At 52.4% G+C, this 18242-nt stretch overlaps 1 protein-coding gene across 2 annotated transcripts in view; it reads right to left on the bottom strand.

Moving 5' to 3' along the window:
• The window catches only part of RAI1 (retinoic acid induced 1), a 73590-nt gene that overhangs the window by 39085 nt on the left and 16263 nt on the right, over nucleotides 1-18242 (bottom strand). The gene's annotated exons all lie outside the window — the stretch shown is intronic.

The following is an 18242-nucleotide window of genomic DNA, read 5'->3' as shown; positions in this document are numbered from 1 at the left end:
GTGTGTGTGTGCGTGTGTGTGTGTGTGTGTGTGTTTGTGCCAGGAATAGCAATCAGCAGAGGCAGCACACAGAGCGCAAAAATGCCATCATGCAGGGTCAACAGAAAGCTGCAGACATTTTTTCTCTCTCTCTCTCTCTCTCTTTTTTTTTTTTTTTTTGTAGGCTTAATCCTCTGGAGCGGGGGAGAGGGAAAAGGAGGAGGCTGCTGCCTTCTTTATAGTTTTGATTTTTTTTTTTTTTTCCTTCTTCCAACCTCGTAGGATCAGATTAACCCCCCTCCCCTCCACGCACACACACACACACACACACACACACATACACACACACACACATACACTCTCTCCAGCCCCAGCCATCCCAACCCTCCGCCAGCACTGCACCGGGGAGATGCCGGAGTCGGCGCAGGGTGGGATGCGGGTCTGGCCGCCGCGATGAGCTGGGTGGGATGAGCTAGGTGGGCTCGGCAGGGAAGCAGAGCAGGAGGGAGGCAGCGAGGGGGGGAAGCGGGGAGGTGGAGGCAAATGAACAAATCACACCTGCAGCTTTCTGCGTGCCGGAGCCAGCTGCAGCCCAGGCAGCGACCGGCAGGAAAAATCCAGGCGTGCGGGCTCCCGGCACCGTCATCTGCGGGGATTTTTGGTGCACGGTGAGCCGGTGGCAACTCATCGCTGGGAGCGATTGATTTTGGGGAGGCTTATTATTAGCAGGAGGGGGAAAGGGAGGTGGTAACAAAGAACAACCCTACCACACGCGCACTGATTTTTCCAAGGGGTAAATAAAAGGCGTCGCAGAGGCGAAGAGGGGGAGCCGGTCCCCTCGCCAAGGGGACGCGGAGCTGTGGTGGTCCTGGCACACCGGATCGCTGCCCGAAGGGAGCAAACGCCCAGCCCTGCCTCCTCCCACGACTCCGCTCTGAGCCTCTCGTTAATTGAACTAAAGCTGTTCACCTTGATAACGCAGCACGGCAGCAAGTTTCCGAGCCGTACGCGGGGGGCTGGAGAGCTATTTGATCCACTTCCAAGGCGCTGCCTTTCAATTCAACCCCTTGCTCTTGAAGGATGGATAACCAGGCCCTCTCTTTTCCCTGTTAATTACTCGAGATAGGAGGCATCAAGCTGCAAACCAGACCAAGCCTCATAAGGGGACACAGCACCTGCAAAAGCAGACTGCTTGTTCTCATCTCCCTTGCATTTTTCCTCCCCATCCTCATCCTCATCCCCATCCCCATGGCAGACCCAGCCTGGCAGTCTGTAGGTAACACACCACAATATGCTCCCAGGCACCTCCAGCTTCACACATGCCTCTCTGCAGGATGGTAAATCAAGCTGGGACCTCGTGGCTCTCCAGGGATTTGGTGTTATTCCCTGTAATCACCAATCTGCCCTGCCCTTCACACAGAAGAGCCTGGCACTGTTTGGCATCACCAGCCGTGACTGCCGCCCTAGCAAAGCCAAGGTGGGATGGACCCAAAGGATGTCACCCCCAGCTTCTCCTCTGGGATTGACAGAAGACTAAAGGATTTGTTATTTTTACACTACAATCCAATAAATTCAACAATCTGGTCCATCCATATTATTTCCCAGCTCTGCTATGTTTGAAATCCCCACCTCCAGCAGTCCTGTGATTTCACAGAGACCTCAGCCCTGCTCTCCTCCAGCCCTGACCTCACCGTGGTGGGAAGAAAGGTTGAAACCACAAGCCCCAGAGAGCCCCATATGCAAATTAAATCACCACCAAACACTCTGGCTTTCGGTAAACACTGTTATTTTTCTGGAACCTTTACAGTTCTGTGCCTACCATTTACGGGTTCAAAAAGGCTGATTTCATGACTTCTCAGCATTTCTGAGGTGTCAACACCCACATCACCTCTGTTTGCATGACACGGTCATGTCTATCTAAGCCCAACCACTGCCTGGGTGGGAGACCACCACCTCTAACACCAATTAACTTCACTCATTAAAACCTCCAAGTGAGCTTGGAGGATGATGCTGCTCAGTTGTTCAGATGGAAAAGTTTCCAACCCCTTGATAAAATTTGGATCTGGAGCATCCCAGAGCAGATGTCACCCTGAGCTACCACAAAACAGCACTGCCAGCATCAAAAACCCTCTTCCCATCTTCCCTGCCATGAGAGCAGGGCTCACCTTGCTGATCAAAGTCAGAGGCTTCCCTGGACGTAACCCCGCACCTCCTGCCCCGGAGAGGCTCAAAAATAATGACTCATAGCAATGTTATTTCTGGAGCTGCTAAAACAAAGGCACTCTGGCTCCCTTGGCTCCCTCGGTGTCTCACCGCTTCGACCTAAATGATAAGGCATCCTGAGAAAATCTCCCTGAGCTTTTCCCCACCAGCCTCCCCTTTCACACAGCCCTGACATGACTGGCCAAACTGGGTTCCAAGGACTGGCTCCTTCTCATTCATCTTTCTTTCATCCCTCTTCCCGGTGGATTTTCACTCAGCCCCACTCCCAATGGATTGCTTTCTTCCCCTGGCCAGGGTGCCACACACCCCACACGTGCGGTGGCTCCTCGCAGGCAGGGAGCAGCAGCCCTGCTCCGGCTCTCATCAAGCTCCGTGCATCGGCTCCGAGCGGATCCGATGGATTTTCATTTCCTAACTTTGCCCTTCGGGCTATTTCTAACGAGCTTCCTCACGCTTTAAAAAATAAAAAAAATAATAAAAAAAAATAAAATCCTTCATCTTGCAGCGCCGTGTCAGAACAGCAGCACTCGGGATGACTGTGCCTGCGAGGGGGCTGGAAATTAATTATATCACAGTGGCTTTAGGTAGGGATCTATCCACTGACCTCTTCGTCCAGCTCCCATCTGGGACCCAGGGAACAGCCAGAAATCCCCTCCCAGAGCAAACAGGCTTTTTTTGGCCTTGAAAATTGTATTTTCGTGGTGTGATGTTTGGTCTGTGCAGCACAGCCTTGGGCGTGGAGCCACCACTGTCCTCCTGTGACCTCGTGGCCTCCCTGTACCCCACATCCCCAGCCTTGAGCCCCCTTGTGTAGCCTCTTCCTGCAGCACCGGGTCCATCCAACCCTCCTGGACTCATCCCTCCCACTGGGAGTGAGGAATCAGTCCTGGGTGCCTTAATTTCCACTAATCAGATGTTTTAATGAGTTTCTCAGCGGCCAGCACATCCCACTTCCCACCACCACCCCCTCCGAGGCCGGCCCCGCTCCCGCGCCGTGCCGAGGCCCCTGACATCTCGAAGGCTTTCCTTGGTGGGAGAGCAGCGATTATTTCTCTCAAAAGGTCTCTTATAATGGAAACCATCTCTGCATCCCTCCTTGGTCTCCTCCTGCCGTGACCCAGGCTCCGTCGAGAGGAGCTCTGCTCCGAGGCAGCGCCGTGTTTCCATGGAAAGAGTGAATAGCAGAGTCTTCCCAGTGGTTTATTAGAATTCCTTTTACTTCGATGGAGAGTTTTAGAGCAAAGTAGAAAGGCTTTAATGTGGGGCTAATGGAGCCCCTGGGAAGTCCAGGAAGGAAATCTCCCCTGGAGAAGAGGAGGCGTGAGGAGAGGGAGGGCAACTTTCAAGACAAATTCCTGGACAGGTTGAAATTTTTTTGCAGGAGCCATCTCAGGCAGCGAAAAATGGAAATGAATGTTTGTTTTATTTTTAACAGATGTTACAAAAGACCTGCCAGTAATTCAGCGAACGATGCAAAACCTAGATCCCACTCACTTTTCCCGGCATGTCTTCCATCCCCTCCCTCTCCTGCTCAGTACAAATGCTTATTTGCATTTAGCATATCATATTTAAAAAAATAAAAATATTAGGCAATAAAATAACAATCGTACGCCACTTCATTTCCTCCCTCCCTAAGGCTTTGGTTTCAGGTTAAATTCGTGGTTGGAGCAGCTATTAATTGTTTTTAATAAATTTTTCTGTCTCTTCATATTTCCCAAACCTATATTCTACTCACCCACTTTGGGGGGTGTCCTCTTGCCCAGGCCCCCATCCCTCTCTCTTTCCCTGCTGTTCCCTCAAGGAACAACTCTTGACTCTGCAAAGTGTTTGGAGTCCCAGTGTGAAACACAGACTGCAGCCTCTTCTTTGGGAAGAAATACAGGGATTTGCAGTTATGAGATGGGGAGATGGAAAGGGGAGAGGTACAACACGGGTCCTAAAACCACCCAGCCAGGGGCTGGAAAAACAGTAAGAGTGTGGCTGTGAACACACACCACAGCACCTGACCAGCCCACAGGGAACTCCGAAGCTGATCTGAAACCCACCACGATGCCAGAGGGGTATTTGGGATGAGATACAGCATTTGTGAGTGACACACATGAAAGCCAAACCCGGGAGGCCAGTGACAGTCATGGAATCCCAGAATAGTTTGGGTTGGAAGAGACCTTAGAGCCCATCCCATTCCAACCCCCTGCCATGGACAGGGAGACTTTCCACTAGACCAGCTTGCTCCAAGCCCCTTCTAACCTTGGACACTTCAAGGGATGGGGCAGCCACAGCTTCTCTGTTCCAGAGCCTCACCACCCTCACAAGGAAGAATTTCCTCCTAATATCCAATCTATCCCTGCCCACTGTCGATGTGAAGCTATTCCCCCTTGTCCTGTTACTCCATGCCCTTGGAAAGAGTCCCTCTCCAGCTTTTGTAGTCCTGGCCAGAGGAGCACTGAATCCCACAGATACCAGATTTCCTGAAAATGAGCAACTTTGGCAGCTCCTGGTTTAACTCTTGCCTGCAAAACACAAGCTGCAATGGTTCCCCTTTTCATGCCTAACTGTGAAATACCACTTCTCCTCTGGATACCCAACTTTCCAAACAGCAAAATCCCAGGAAAAGCTGCAGGGGGCAAATGCAGAGTGATTTTCTGCCCTGTTTCCTGTGAGCAGCCTGCATGCATAGCCTCAGGTGGCCCATGATCCCACACACCAGCATGTCCTGTGCTGGATTCAGTCCATCGATGCCTTGTTTGTGGGATCCCAAGCAGGAAAGGAGGAGACAGGCTCTGGGGAGCAGCTACAGGTCAGTACTGACACAAACAGGGTGTCCCTGCACCCATTATAAGCCCTAAAATCTGCATGATTTCCAGGCAGAAAATGGCATCTGTGTGCATTTCCAGGTGACGGAGGAAAAGTGGCTGTTTTCACTGAGCTTTCTCCTCTTCCCGTTACAATCCTGCACCTGGTTAGCAACTGTCGGAAAGAGGTTAATCACAGTCCTTAAATCAGGAACCTCGTTGTGGAATGCTCGGGATGCACATCTGTGCTCTCCATGGCTCATCCCTGGCGGCATTTGGGAGAAGGCAATATGCCAAAAAAACCCCACCCCCAAAGAAGCCACCCAACCCCCCTGAAATGAGCGACAAGCATCCCAGGGTGCAGGATCCTGCTGATTCCTTGCGCCGGTTCTGCAGCACATGTGAAAGGCTCATGATTCCCCCAGCCCCAGCACGGCCGTGGGTTATTTTGGATAATATGGTGTTGGCACAGCTATTATGGGGCAGAAAAGGCTTTTGAGGGATTGGGGTTTTGCTTGCTGGGCAGGAAGCATCACCTGGAAATGCCTTGGGAGTGAACCATGGGGGTCAGGGGTGTTCTCACATCCCAACCCAGAGCTCAGCCCTTGGCAGAGCAAAGGCTGGAGCTGCAGCAACCTCCAGCTGCCCAGCTTGGCTCCTGATTTCCAAGCATTGCAAAGCCTGGCCTGGCCTTGCTATTTCTAGGCCTGTCCCAGGGGATTACCCTGCCCTCCCTGTTTTGGGAAAAAGAAGCATTTCAGAGCATCAGGACCCTGGTGCTCAGCTGGGCCCCGGGCTGACGGTGCGGCAGAGACCGAGGCTGTTCCACACACACACACACACACACACACAAACACACAGACACACACACACACACACACACGTGCACAGTCCAGAAAATGGAGAGGAATTGATCCCGGAGGCAAATCTCTTTTGTTCTAACCCCGCTGCTGTAACTGGATCTCCGCAGGTTCTGGGTTCAGGAGCTGTGGTGGATCACATCGCTTTCCTGCCTTCTCCCAGTGCCAGCTTGACACTTTCCCCCCTTGCCGGCAGCGAGGAGGGGACGGGTGGGAAGGGAAGGCATCGCTCCCAGCGCTCGTTTACCTCAGCACGGTGCACGAGGGGTGTACGGCAATAATGAGCAAAAACCTGGAGGGAGCCGATTGCAGAGCCACGGCATGAGACCACCCCCAACTCACAGGCTGCCCCTTTTTAACGAGGTTCCCCCCATCCTCCTCCCCGCCAGGCTCCCCGTGCCCTGACATCCTCCTGCCTTTCCCCGCTGTCTCCTTCCGACTGCAGAAATGCTGATTCACAGAGCCCGGCGCAGGAGGCGTTTGGGAGGCAGAGAGCAGCAAACACCGCCCCAACACACCCGACCTCCCCGGGCGCCTTCACACCGGGACTGGCCACAGCGGAGTCGCTGCAGATTAATCTGCTCTGTGCTTATTCCAGCACCTTTTCTCAGCGATTCCCTCGCTTCTCAGCAAGGTGAATCCATCCCCTCCCTTCCCGGGAGAGCTTGCATGCGAATTTACCTCCCCTTTCTGCACGGAGGAAAGCAAGGTGAAAGGTTTGATGCCAGGACAGAGGGATGGGGTGGATGGCACTTCTCCAGGGAAGTACCCTGCCTTCCAAGCAGTAGGACAAAGAGAACAGCACCCTGACCTGCTGCCAGGCAAGTGTCAGACCTCACTCTTGGATGCTTTGATGCATCACCACCAATCCAGACCCCGTCTCCTCCTTCCAGGGCAGCCAGTGCCCGGTGGCCGGGTCCGTGTCCCAGCTGGTCCCTGGCATCCACACCACGTCAAGGGCGCTGTGCTGTGACAGCAGCCGAGCTGCCCGCCCTGCCTCACCTTCCCTCTCCTCTCCTGCCAGCACGGTGCAGCTGGTGCAGCAGCAGGGCTGAAATCCGAGACAGCTAAAGGATGGGTTCTTGGAGCAGGCTGTAGGAACAGTGTTCCCAGCAGCCCAGGGCAGGCAAATGACTGCAAAAGCAGGGGATGGCTGTCCAAGCATTTTGCTTCTCACACATCCAGGTCCCTTCCTTCTGAGACAACCACAATACACTGTAGGAGAGCTCAGGTGAACAAATCCATCCTGTTCTACTCCATCATGCATCCCTTGACCCCATTCACTTCTCCTCCCTGAGGCCACTTCATCCCAAAGTCACCCATGGTGCCACAATGGATGCAAACACGTGGATTCAACAGCAGGATGTGACACAGACTTTCCTGTTACCCTCACACTCCTCCCTGTGCCATGTCCCTCTGGACCAGCTCACTTTGGATCAGGTGGGATCTATCCCAGAGCAGGGCATGCAGAAGATAAATGCAGTAAGACAGGCAGGGAAGCTAAAATTGAATCCAGCTTTGCAATCCCATGGGAACACTCTGGATGTGTCTGGGGACACCAGGGCATCAGGACACCCCTTGCCACCACCATGCTGCTGCATCTGCAGCCCCGAGGCTCAAACCAAATCCACCTTTTACTTTAATCCTTCCACGGATTTTTGCAGGGTGCATCAAAGCCGAGCTGGTCCACTCTGTGACCCCCTGCCCACAGCCAGTGGCCAAGCTGGGCTGCTCATCTGGCTCCCCAAAAAGCCATGGTACATCTGAACAGATTTCCACCATGCAACTGTAAAGGCCCCAGTGGTTTTGAATAGGAGCCCCTTGAGGTATTATCTCAGCAGTGCCTCGAGGCAACCACCTGAATCCTTCCCTGACTGCTGCACAAACCTGGAACATCTCCAGCAGCTGGGGATTATGGACAGACCTTGCAGAGGAGCCCCCAGACTACCACAGCACAGCCAGCACCATCAGCTCTCAGATGCTCCCACATGCGGCCAATCCTCAAAAAACAAGGCACGGTGATGTTAAGAAGACCAAAGCCCAGATGCCAAGGCAGGAAACCGAGCTGAAGTTTTCACATTAATCATATCAAGCCCTATTCTTTTTCATCTATTTCAAGGCAAGTCAAAAAGAGGTTCACACTCTCCCCTGGCAAACCACAGAGGATGACGTGAGCCTGTCTCTTGCATTGCAAGTAGAGTGTGTCAAGCAATTAGCAAGTCATCAGGAATTCAGATAGGGTGGGCAGGATAGGATCCCTCAAAGCTCTGGCAGGAGCCATACCCACCCTGGAGTTTCCCATCAGGCATGGAAGGCAGCAGAGGGAGCAGGGGCTGTTGGTGAGCTCCCAGGAGCAGAGCAGACACCGTGTGCCAGCAGAGCTTGATGCCGTAAACCACCTCACGTTTAACCTGTGCTGTAGCTCAAAGGGCCTGAGCATTCAACACAGATTTTTCCTTGCTGATTCCTCAGCAAGGTGGCCAGGGCAATTCCAAGAATGCTCAGGCATCCTGCAGGTCTGCTGGATCAACCTGAGCACCCCACACAGGACACATCCCTGGGCGTTCTGGCATCGCACCAACTCTTGCTGCTCTCACCAGTTTCACTCCCTGCAGCTGTGACCACACTGGCTTCCACTCAGCATCCTCCCAGCAGCCCAAACCCTGCTCTCCTGGAAGTTAGTGGCAAATCCCATGGAAAAGCAGGAGCGAGCCTTCCACATTTTCACTGGGATGACATTTGCACTTTGGTCCCTCAGTGCTCCTAAACCCACACCACACCAAGGCCTGCCACAACACACAGGTGGAGCAGGACCATCTCACCAAGAGCCACCTTGGTGGCTTGCAGCTTCCCCAGACACCTGTCTGATCCCCATGAACACACAACCAGCCCCAAAAGAAAAGAAGGAGGATTATCCTGAGGTGTGAGCAGACAACCTGGGCGCACACCTCCCCGTGCAGAAGGCGGGTGGCACAGGGGATGCCTAATCTGCCACCCGCCCTTTCTCCTCTCCATTGCCAAGGTAGCAGCAGACAATGCTATCTGCTGGCTTGTCAGCCAGCCCTCCTCCCGCCGTCTCTTTAGCCAGAAAACTCTCCATCTGTCTCCAGATGGGGTGTTTCTACCACTCCAGTCAAACCGATTCAGAGTGGAACAATGATGCTTTGTTAACAAAACAATTTTTGTATGTCAAGCCCTCCTTCTTGCGGGTTTTTCTCCCCCCCCCCCGGTCCCCAGTGGGTCAGCTTTGTGTGGCGTCCTACATTTTGTTGTTTCTTTCACATTTTAAAGGCTCCGTATTTTAGTACAAAAGGTGCCTGCGGAGCAGCTTTTATCTGCGAGGCAAGATTTGACACATACGCAGATCACAATTGCGACAGGAGGTTCGTGATGTGGTGGTTAAGGGTGGTGTCAGGACCTTCAGAGCGATGAAGCATTATTTCCAGTGATTTTTGCCTCCAGGATAAAAATTAGAGCTGGTCCGACGCTGCATGTATGGCTTCTGTGAGCTGGAATCCCCTGAGGGCTCGTGGAGGGGGCAGAGAGAGAAAGTTTGAGCTTGCTTTGGTACAGAGCTGGCATCACCTGTGTCCATCCATCCTTCTTGCATACTCCTGTGCTGGACAAGCCACTTCTGTCACTTGTGAGCGGAAGGGATGGGTACATGGAGCAAATCTACTTGACTGTGAGTAAACTACAACCCTCTCCCCAGCACAGTCCCCGTGGTGGTCAGGAAATCAACCTCAGCCCTCCCATGGCCAGAGTCTCTGACCAAAGATCCTGGGGAATGTTTGACTTCCCCCCAGCTACCTGAGGTTGGATCATACCCCTTGACTCCTCACCCAGCAGCAGGAAGGAGAGCTCTCTTTCCTCTTCCAAATACATTTCCACCACACAGGCCTCCAAGAAAACCAGCTCTTCCTTTATTTTTCTCTCTTTTTTTTTTTGCCCTGAAGCAACAAGCACACAAACCACCTTCTGCTCTGCACAAAACCAGCAATTCCCAGCAAACAACCAAACTGCTGGCTCCTGAGCAAGCAGCTCCGTGTTCCTAAGCAGGCTGGAAATTTCTACACAAGGGGGACTTTTTCTTCCAGCTCCCTCCACATTTGCAGGGAAGGTCCCTCCTCCTTCCTGTCCTCAGGTAACAGCATCTTCATGGAAACACCAATATTTTTATGAGTCATCCTCCTTCTTCCCCTCTCCTGCTCTGTGGCCAACACCCTTCTGCTTTCAAGATCAAAGCCGAAGGGGACCAGCTGTGTCGAGTCCTTTCCTTTCCAGCCCTTTCCATCTCCATTTGCAGCCGTCGCCAGCGCGAGTCCCTGCTGTTCTGACAGCGCTTTGTGCCGCCCATCCCGCACCGCAGCTCTGTGCCTGCCGCCTGCTCCCCCTCCATCCCTCTCCTGCCATCCCAGCTCCTGCTCCAGACACACTGGGAACACAGGGAACCCTCCCTGGAGCTGGGCTCAGTCCCCTCTGGCATTCATGGGAGCTGCCCCGCTGGCTGCCCCAGCTGCCCTGCCTGTCATGTGCTGATTCAGAGGCAGAAATGTGCTCAGAGAGAAACAGGATAATCTGCTTCCATTGAAATCCCATCCTAATTCCCTGTGTTTGGTAACTCCTCCGCAGACCAGAGCATCTCCCTTCCAAACAAGTAACTCCATGGGGATCTTCACTCCAGGCTCCTTTCAGCGGGGGTACAACCTTGGCTGGGAAAGTCCAGCTCCTGCTGTTAAAGTGGCTGAGGGAATAGGAATCTTCCTGCCTATCCAAAAGGCTGAACATCTCACACAGCCTCCGGTGCTGCAGCAGGGATTTGCAATGTGATGGGATAATTAAGAGTCAGGGATGTGCTTCTTGTGCTTCTTAACTGCCAGAGGGCAGGGTTAGATTAGATATTAGGAAGAAATTCTTCCCTATGAGGGTGGGGAGGCCCTGGCACAGGTTGCCCAGAGCAGCTGTGGCTGCCCCTGGATCCCTGGAAGTGTCCAAGGCCAGGCTGGACAGGGCTTGGAACAACCTGGGATGGTGGAAGGTGTCCCTGCCCATGGCAGAGGGGGTGGAATGAGACGATCTTTAAGGTCTCTTCCAACCCAAACCATTCTTGATTCTTGACACATCCAGGAAAATCCATCCATTTTTGGTCTCCCAGTGAGTGTCATTTGTGCATGTTTGATGGAAGCTACCTCCACGTGCAGTGACTCACAGGTCTGACAGGTCCCTCTCAGGGTCATACCCCCCATCCTTCACAACATCTCATCTTGCACCACATGCACCTCCTGGGTGCTGCCATCACACGTCATGCACTGATACAATCCCTTCTTCCCAACACCTCCTGTAACTCAGCCCAGATCCAGCTCGGAGCTGTCTCTCCTACAAAGACTTTGAAGAAAGCATAGCACAGAATTAAGTCTCGGTGTTTTTACATGTAAAACACTGAGTTTAGCTGCTAATTGTAATTCCCAGCAGAAAAGGATGGTTAGTAGTGGTGGGTATATTTACCAACTCTTTTTAAGCAAATGCCGTGAGGCGGGAAATCATGGAAAGCTGCCTGGGTTGCTGCTGCAGGCACCTAAATTCAAAGTTTCACCATGGCTTTTTGAGTTTAGTGCTCTGCTAGACATATCCCTCTCAAATCTCTTCTCTCAGGAATGTTTTCCCAGCCTCTCCCCTGTGGTCACGCGTGTGTCACCGTGACCTGCCCATCTCAGTGAGGGCAGCAGCATCTCCGTCCTTCTCCAGCCACTCCACTGACTTGCCAATAAATAAAAGTCAGGGGATCTACTTGACTGCTCTCCTTAGCTGCTCTCTCCAAAGGGCTGACTTATAAAATACACACGTCCTGGATTTCTGGGAGGTTTTCACTGAGAGCACATTGTTTTTCCCCAGCAAAGTCAGAAAAGAATTTACAGTCGGTCCACACAGCGAGACTGCTCTGCTTTCTCCTTCCTGGGACAGGAACCCAGTTTGAAACAGATTGCTAGCAGCTAAATGCAAGTTCCTTAGCAGCTTCCAGAGTGAAAATATTCCCTCTCCAGATCTCCTTTTATGTCCACAACACATTATTCCGGTGGAGGGCTCTCTTGCTAAGAAAAGCTCTGGTAACTCCCAGCCTTGTCTCCAAAGTGGTTCAGGTGTGGGAGCCAGCTCCCCTGCAAGCATCCCTTGGTCCTGCTGCCCAGCTGAGATGTCCTTAATTCCTCCATCTGTCCCCTCCAGGCTCTGGCTGGCTCGGCTCTCAGACAGTGAATACATACAGCAGGCTGCAAGGCTGCTTGTCCTAAATATACACTTTTCCCACAGCTTCAGGAGAAACGATGTCTTCTAAGTCCCCCAGCCCACTCCTTGGGGTGCTTCTGGGGCTTTCCGTGCTAAGATGCCTTTGTCCCACACACTGCATGCAGACAGACAGGAGGTTCACACCAAAACCCACCTCTCCTCTCTGCCTTTAACTGAACCAAAACAAAAAACAGATGGAAAATCAAATGCTGGCAGTGTGAAGCATGTGGGCTGCACTTGCATCAGCCCTCCTGGAGCTGCAGTGTATTCCCTCCTGCTCCGGGGTCCCAGGGCAAGGCCAGACCTCCCCAACCTCCCCAAAAGGGTTACTGGTGGTGGAGATCCTGCCATTCCCCCTTGCCAGCCACCAAGCAGCATGGAGGTGGGACACAGGGAAGGAAGGGAAAGACAGAGGCAAGAGCAGGCTTAGCATTTTCACAAGTCCAGGAGGAACAATTTCAACCCCCAAGCAAGATTTGCACAATGCACAGCAAATGAGGCACTGGGGCTGCAGACAGAACACTGGGGGGACAGTCACAAACTGGACACAGCTGCTTTTAACCAAGCTCCATCCATCCCACACACTCCCTGAGGCACAGACACTGCGGAGGAAACACCTTGAGACCAGAGTTACGGCTGTCCCCTAATGAATGCACGGCGTTCCACGGCCATAAGCTGCTCAGATGTCCTTAAATCCAGGATTTCTTACATGCTCCGTGCTGACTTTGTAACCTTAATCATGTATTTTTTCATGTTGCTCTTGTGCACACGTGAGCTTATCTCCTTTTACCGCAGGCTCCTCTTTTCACTCTCTTGTTAAGATAAACAATACCCACGGACTCTTCCATATCCCACGCTGGGAGTGCATCAGTGTCCCCAGCCTCCCCTGAACACTCCCCAGTTTTGCAGAACGAGGTGGGGCTGCTCAGGCTCAACTCCAGTTCCTGCTGGAGCCTTGGTCACCCTCAGATGCCTGGAGGTCGCTCCCATGTGTGGATGAGCATGGATAACCCCCATGGCACACTGAGGATCCGGGCATGGCACAGGAAGAGCAGGAGCAGAGGGAGCCTGCAGTGGGGGCAGGGACCAGCAGCGTGTTTGTGGAGTAACGCTCAAACTGCCATAATGGATCGCCTTGTTTACACTGGGCCCAGGGAAAATCACTCCAGGGATGGAGACACAGAAGCGTCCAGAAGCCTCTGAGAGCCGAGAAGCTCTTCAGACTCTTGCCTCTTGCTTACAAGATCATTCCCCCCGCCTCGCCTCGTGCATCACTGTCAAGGGGCGGAAGCTTTAAAATCACTGTAGTAAAAGGGGAGGGATGAGGAAAGGAAAGGAAAAGTATGATCGGATGGGAATGTGGCTTTTCCACTCCTCCTTGCCAAGAGGAGCCCTCAGTACCCAAGGACGCACCAAAAAGGGCGACAGGGTGCAGCGACAGTCCAGCGACAAATTGCTGGGAGAGGGAAAAGAATAAATAGGAGCCACCTTAAGGGAGGGGAGCCACCAGCAGAACAGTTAAAATGACTAAATACTTTCCCAATATCACTCCTCCACGTAAGCATTGCTGTAATTGCCCTTGGGATGTTGCACAACGGCGAAAGGGAGGGGCAGGTACTGGCAGGGAGGGAGTGAAGGCGTGCAAACCTCCAAATCTCCATCCCAGGCGCTGCTGTCACCGAGGAGAGACGCTCATGGACGTCTCTGCCACCTCAGGCCCTGCTGCTGGATTTATCCCCCCGAGGGGCCTTTCCTCACACGAGCTGGAGGACTCCCGGGAGGACTCACTCCTCATGCCTCTGAGACACAGCGGGCTGCCCCAGGGAGCAAGAGCAAAAGGAGAGGAGGAACAGAGCCCACGCTGCACTGTGTGGCCAAAAAAAAAAAGAGAAAAAGAGAGACAGATATAAGGGCTTCATTCAAGCGCTCTTGCTCTCTGGAAGTCTCACACAGAGCAGCTGGTCTTTAAGACTGTTGCAAGCACGCCATGCAAGCACAGAACCCTTCCATTCCTGGGTGCTTTCATTAGTGACACTCAGACAGGGGCAGCCACTCGACCCCCAAGAGAAGGAAAACGGCTGACTCATTCTTCCAGCAATGCTTGAGAGCAGGACACGGTGCTCGAGCTCTGTAGCAGCAGCGTGGGTCCTCTCCTGCTTCCTAAGCCAGATCATCGGATCTGGGCTTGGATGCCACACACACACACACACACACACACACACACACACACCAGCTAATCCGCAGATGTGCTGGGTCCCTGGATAGAGCATCCGCAGCCTTTGCTTCCAAAAGCTGCCTGCTGATGCTCGAGTCGAAAGGGAAACCTCTGAGAGATGCAGTCTTGAGGTTTAAAACATCTGTGGGCCATCAGCCATTAAATGGGATGCTATGCTGGTTTGCTGCTCTCGGGTCTCACGCCAGGTTCATCGCTGTGCCGGCTGGGTACCGTCCAGCAATGCATTAAGTGATGTGACTATTTCTGTTCTCATCACATGTTTGCTCTCATCCTCTCCAGGGTGTGTGCGGGGGGAAAAAAATCACACATTCATTATGGAGTGTCATATTTTGGTAAGGCTTTTCGTTTCTCTGCGTAACACCGGGTTCTTGGCAGAGGAGAAGGGGGATTTTGTTTTCCTAATATCCATGTACTCAGGTATTTCTGTTAGAGGAGGCAAAGTCAAAGAAATGCTAATCAAATATCCAGGAGTGCACAGTGCTGACATCCGCACCTCGCTACTATATGGCCTTTCATTAGCATTACCTAAATGTACGACCGTACAAAGAGCAGATTTCCTTAGCAACAGGGCTGCCTTCATATTTCCTCCCCACTACCCCCTGCCCTTAGAAGAAAAATGACTTCAGCTCTTTCTCTGAGCCCTGCTCTGCGCTGCAGCAGTGCTCTACGCCGCTGCCAGGCTTTGCTATATGCCGCATCTGGGACGCCTGCCTCTCCACGCTGGGATCCATGAGCCATAAAGCAACCTCTTGACTTAGCTCTTCTGTACAGCCACAATAAAACTCCTCTTTTCCTAACGGAGCATATGCAAAACAGCCCTGTAACGGCAGAGGGGGGATCCTCTCCTCCAGATGACTTACAGCTCCCATCGCTGAGGGAGGATGTCCAGCATGCTCAACAGAGCCGGCATTGCTGGCTGGTGACTCCTCTGCTCCCTGCCACCTGGTTCAAGGGTGACAACTGCCCTCGTCCCCAAATGGCACTGTAAGACACCTTTGCCTTGGGCAGGGAGCTGCCAACCCCTCCTCTCCCCGGATCTGGGCCAGGAAGACGGAACACTTCATCCTCCGCGCTCTCCCCCGGTGCCACAGCCTGGTGCGCTGGGCTATTTTAAGAGCTCGTCTGGGAGACTGGCACACGCACCGCGCTGCCGGGAACTCCCTGCTTCTGTTTCAAAAAAGCTGGAGGCTGGGAGCCTGCTGGGACTCACCCCTGTGATTCCCAAGGTCTGACCCTCCTCTCGCTGGGACTGGCGCAACGCTGCTGAGTCAAACGGAATTAGTCCCAATTAGCAGCGGTGAAACGGGAGGAGAATCGTGCCCTCCCCGGCATTTCAACCCTCCCAGTCAGAGGCTGGGACCACTGAGCCTCCCCCTGCAGCCATGCCCCTGCTCCTCATCTCCCTGCTCTCCAACCTGCTTGTTCTGTGTCGCCATTCCCTGCCTTTTCCACACGGATACTCTCTCCCTTTCCCATTATGATAGGGTCTTTGATTGCACGATCGCATAACTATAATGAGACAAATATTTATTTTGCAGATATGGGTTAATCAGACCGAAGGTATAGAAATATTTCATGCGCTAATCAGAGTACCTTCAGCAATCAGTATAGTAAATAACTCAGGTAAATTAACATAGGAGAGTTCCCTTATCAGGTTTTAGTCTAAGATATATGTGCATTAAGGACTAATTTGCTCTCCCCCCTCAGATTTGGGCTGGAGCCCAAGATGAGGTTGAGACCAAGGTTCCCTCCCATCAGCTTTCACGGAAGCTGTGCAGGCTTTGCTCCTGGCAGGATCAGACGCCAGGATGAATATTCAGCAGCTTAAATGCCTTTGTTTTCTGTGCTCTGCACCTTTAAATTTCCAAGGGCTCTGCTGTTTTCAGCTCAGACAGCCTTTTTGCATTCAGTTCGCTGCAAGCTGACACAGAAGACACGATGGAGCAGGTTGTGTCTCCTGCTCTGAGCCCTTCACGCCACTCTGGCAGCGTTCAGGGGCCATATTAAGAGCTGCGAGTAATTAGTGAATTCCTCCTGCCCCAGTGCAGCGCAGAGCAGCCGTACCAGGCACTCCTGGCAGGCTGGCAGTGGCCAGAGGGCGTACGTGGTGCCAAGAGCATAGGTGGCTGTGGGAACACTGACCTCCCTGCGGGTCCAGAGGGGCTGAGTGAGAGCCCAAGAAGGGCTCCTGTGTTCAACAGGCCTTCCCAGGGCACTCACCCAAGCTCCTGCAAATCAGCAGTCCCAGGAGACACCTTATAGAATCATTAAGGTTGGATGGGAAAGGCCATCAAGAGCTGCCCAGACTCCTCAGGCTCAGTGTCCCTCACTCTGGTGTCCCCAAACCAGGAGTGGCTGTGCTCCTACCCCATAGCAGCTCCTACAACTGCATTTTCCCTGCTTTGCTCTGAAAAAGCTCCTGCAGAGGAAACACAGAGGATCTGCCCTTGCCTCTGTCATGTTTTGGGATCCCAGAGAACAAAAAGCACCGGAGGAATGGCAGGCATTATAGTAACGATGGTGACAAATTTAATTAGAGCAGGAAGCTCTGGAGTGGATTTCAAATGGCAACACGGCATTTTGTGTGAAAGCATTGCCTCGCTCCCCCCACCCCCGCTCCCTCCCTGCCTCCACCACGCAGCTCCATCCAAACCCACCCCACCCTGCGGGATGCATCCCTCTAATTTTCCCACATGTTGTCCCCTTCATCCTTTCCCCCCCCCTACACTCCTGAACCAACACATTCCCGCGGTCTGGAAAATGCAACCGTAGAGCAATTCAATAATACAGCGGCCAGATGTGCAACAGTATATCCAACATGTCATTCAAAGGAGCCCTTCAGTGGAGCCGAGACATGCTATCCCGCAATCTTAACTAATACATCCTGAGGCCCTGGAGGAGTTGATGGATGTATACAATTCCCTTTCCTACAGCTGTGGTCCCTTTTAGAGGGGGCATCCAGACTCAACAATAGCCCTGCTGTTGCTTTCAAGACAGAACCTCTTCAGACAAACCGGGCTTAATCCTGACCCCAGTTACGCCCGCCCGGGCTCTGCCGAGGCCGGTGGGGTTTGGGAGCCGAGGGCTGGGAGCAGGATCCAGCCTCATGGAGACGCTGTCTGCTGTTTCACCTTGTGCTACAGGCTCTGAGAAACCTTGGTAACTGGTTGGAATATAACCACCTTGGGGAAAAGGCAAGCGGAGAGGAGCAGGTAATAAGATTTCTAACTGGTGCTGGTAGAAAGAAGGAAGTAATATAACAGTTTAATTAATCTATGCCTATTAGCGTTATTAAAGAAAACAGGGAGTTATTGGAGATTTACCTCGGAGAATATCATCAAACGGGGACCTTCTGCGGGGAATTTTATGTCTCTGTGCCCAATTTATAACCAGCACGGAGGTGTGGTGTTAGTGACAGCCAGTGCTGAAATGTCACAGTGCTTAGAAGTCATTAGCTGGGGACACAGGGAGAGAGAAAGAGAGGATGGAGGAGGGGACAAGGGAGAAATGGGGAAGGAAGGAAAAGGAATTAATTTAATTAAAAATATCTTTAGAGCCTGTCTCTTGATTTGTGTGGTTTTGGGGCTTGGCAGAGCTGCTGAGAACGGTGTGGAAGGAAAATCAAGGTTGCTGGGGCTTTTTGAAGCTGATAAAAAAAAATAAGCACACTTTTCATGTTCAGGAAGATAAATCCCCATTTTCTCAGTCTCAAGACAATCCAGTTATTTACTGACAGTTTTACTGTGAAATAAAAAGGGCTTTAAGCTTCTTTCTACTTGATGTCTCCATAGCCTGAATATTATTAGATCCCAGCCTGGTGCAGCTGGAGTTTTGGTTAATAAATTTAACGTCATTAGACAGAAAAGCCTT

Source organism: Parus major, chromosome 14 (assembly GCF_001522545.3).
Source record: "Parus major isolate Abel chromosome 14, Parus_major1.1, whole genome shotgun sequence".
Lineage (NCBI taxonomy): Eukaryota > Metazoa > Chordata > Aves > Passeriformes > Paridae > Parus > Parus major.
The sequence above is the reverse complement of the archived record's forward strand: the minus strand, read 5'-3'. Positions and strand labels throughout refer to the sequence as shown.